The following is a 2500-nucleotide window of genomic DNA, read 5'->3' as shown; positions in this document are numbered from 1 at the left end:
TAGTAGTAGTAGTAGTAGTAGGGCAAGCATAAGGAACAAATAGATAGTTGCATGCCGGATGCGATCATACCAGCACTAAAGCACCGGATCCCATCAGAACTCCGAAGTTAAGCGTGCTTGGGCGAGAGTAGTACTAGGATGGGTGACCTCGTGGGAAGTCCTCGTGTTGCATTCCCCTTTTTAAATATATTTTTGCGCCACGTGACAAGGATGACGCGGGACCGTGATCTATATGACCTCGTTTTCTTATTATTGACGTTTACTAGTTTTCTTATTTTTGACGTTTATGATATGTTTTAGCTTGCCCCTCCCGTGTCCATTGCCACATTTGCCTCGACTACGGAGACGAGTTTAACACAAGAATTTCACCGCTCCCTCTCTACCCCGACAACACGAGCACCGCCACGACCTCTGTGACTTTTGCCACCGCGCTTGACACCCAACGACTAGTAGTAGTAGTAGTAGTAGTAGTAGTTTTCTTATTTTTGACGTTTGTGATATGTTTTAGCTTGCCCCTCCCGTGTCCATTGCCACATTTGCCTCGACAACGGAGACGAGTTTAACACAAGAATTTCACCGCTCCCTCTCTACCCCGACAACACGAGCACCGCCACGACCTCTGTGACTTTTCCCACCGCGCTTGACAACCAACGACTAGTAGTAGTAGTAGTAGTAGTAGTAGTAGTAGTAGTAGTCGTAGTAGTAGTAGTAGTAGTAGTAGTAGTAGGGCAAGCATAAGGAACAAATAGATAGTTGCATGTCGGATGTGATCATACCAGCACTAAAGCACCGGATCCCATCAGAACTTTGAAGTTAAGCGTGCTTGGGCGAGAGTAGTACTAGGATGGGTGACCTCCTGGGAAGTCCTCGTGTTGCATTCCCCTTTTTAAATATATTTTTGCGCCACGTGATAAGGATGACGCGGGACCGTGATCTATATAACCTCGTTTTCTTATTTTTGACGTTTACTAGTTTTCTTATTTTTGACGTTTATGATATGTTTTAGCTTGCCCCTCCCGTGTCCATTGCCACATTTGCCTCGACAACGGAGACGAGTTTAACACAAGAATTTCACCGCTCCCTCTCTACCCCGACAACACGAGCACCGCCACGACCTCTCTGACTTTTCCCACCGCGCTTGACACCCAACGACTAGTAGTAGTAGTAGTAGTAGTAGTAGTAGTAGTAGTACTAGTACTAGTGGTAGTAGTAGTAGTAGTAGTACTAGTACTAGTACTAGTGGTAGTAGTAGTAGTAGTAGTAGTAGTAGTAGTACTAGTAGTAGTAGTAGTAGTAGTAGTAGTAGTAGTACTAGTAGTAGTAGTAGTAGTAGTAGTAGTAGTAGTAGTACTAGTAGTACTAGTAGTAGCAGTAGTAGTAGTAGTAGTAGGGCAAGCATAAGGAACAAATAGATAGTTGCATGTCGGATGCGATCATACCAGCACTAAAGCACCGAATCCCATCACAACTCCGAAGTTAAGCGTGCTTGGGCGAGAGTAGTACTAGGATGGGTGACCTCCTGGGAAGTCCTCGTGTTGCATTCCCCTTTTTAAATATATTTTTGCGCCACGTGACAAGGATGACGTGGGACCGTGATCTATATGACCTCGTTTTCTTATTTTTGACGTTTACTAGTTTTCTTATTTTTGACGTTTATGATATGTTTTAGCTTGCCCCTCCCGTGTCCATTGCCACATTTGCCTCGACAACGGAGACGAGTTTAACACAAGAATTTCACCGCTCCCTCTCTACCCCGACAACACGAGCACCGCCACGACCTCTGTGACTTTTCCCACCGCGCGTGACACCCAACGACTACTACTAGTAGTAGTAGTAGTAGTACTAGTAGTAGTAGTAGTACTAGTACTAGTACTAGTACTAGTAGTAGTAGTAGTAATAGTAGTAGTAGTAGTAGTAGTACTAGTAGTAGTAGTAGTAGTAGTAGTAGTAGTAGCAGTATTAGTAGTAGTAGTAGTAGTAGTATTAGTAGTAGTAGTAGGGCAAGCATAAGGAACAAATAGATAGTTGCATGTCGGATGCGATCATACCAGCACTAAAGCACCGGATCCCATCAGAACTCCGAAGTTAAGCGTGCTTGGGCGAGAGTAGCACTAGGATGGGTGACCTCCTGGGAAGTCCTCGTGTTGCATTCCCCTTTTTAAATATATTTTTGCGCCACGTGACAAGGATGACGCGGGACCGTGATCTATATGACCTCGTTTTCTTATTTTTGACGTTTACTAGTTTTCTTATTTTTAACGTTTCTGATATGTTTTAGCTTGCCCCTCCCGTGTCCATTGCCACATTTGCCTCGACAACGGAGACGAGTTTAACACAAGAATTTCACCGCTCCCTCTCTACCCCGACAACACGAGCACCGCCACGACCTCTGTGACTTTTCCCACCGCGCTTGACACCCAACGACTAGTAGTAGTAGTAGTAGTAGTAGTAGTAGTAGTAGTAGTAGTAGTAGTAGTAGTCGTAGTAGTAGTAGTAGTAG

General features: G+C 44.6%; 4 non-coding genes across 4 annotated transcripts; all 4 read left to right on the top strand.

Annotated features, from left to right (window-relative positions):
• The first annotated feature begins 56 nt into the window (after positions 1-56).
• Positions 57-175, top strand: LOC123451539. Its single transcript, XR_006632386.1, has one exon. It is a non-coding gene; the product is annotated as a 5S ribosomal RNA (ribosomal RNA).
• Positions 176-762: 587 nt separating this feature from the next.
• On the top strand, positions 763-881 carry LOC123451321. The gene has a single exon (XR_006632204.1). It is a non-coding gene; the product is annotated as a 5S ribosomal RNA (ribosomal RNA).
• A 544-nt stretch (positions 882-1425) lies between these two features.
• Positions 1426-1544, top strand: LOC123451397. The gene has a single exon (XR_006632276.1). It is a non-coding gene; the product is annotated as a 5S ribosomal RNA (ribosomal RNA).
• A 490-nt stretch (positions 1545-2034) lies between these two features.
• On the top strand, positions 2035-2153 carry LOC123451294. Its single transcript, XR_006632179.1, has one exon. It is a non-coding gene; the product is annotated as a 5S ribosomal RNA (ribosomal RNA).
• Positions 2154-2500: the final 347 nt, after the last annotated feature.

This window comes from Hordeum vulgare, chromosome 4H (assembly GCF_904849725.1).
Source record: "Hordeum vulgare subsp. vulgare chromosome 4H, MorexV3_pseudomolecules_assembly, whole genome shotgun sequence".
NCBI classification, from domain to species: Eukaryota; Viridiplantae; Streptophyta; class Magnoliopsida; order Poales; family Poaceae; genus Hordeum; species Hordeum vulgare.
Note: the sequence above shows the minus strand (reverse complement) of the source record. Positions and strands in the feature narration are given on the sequence as shown.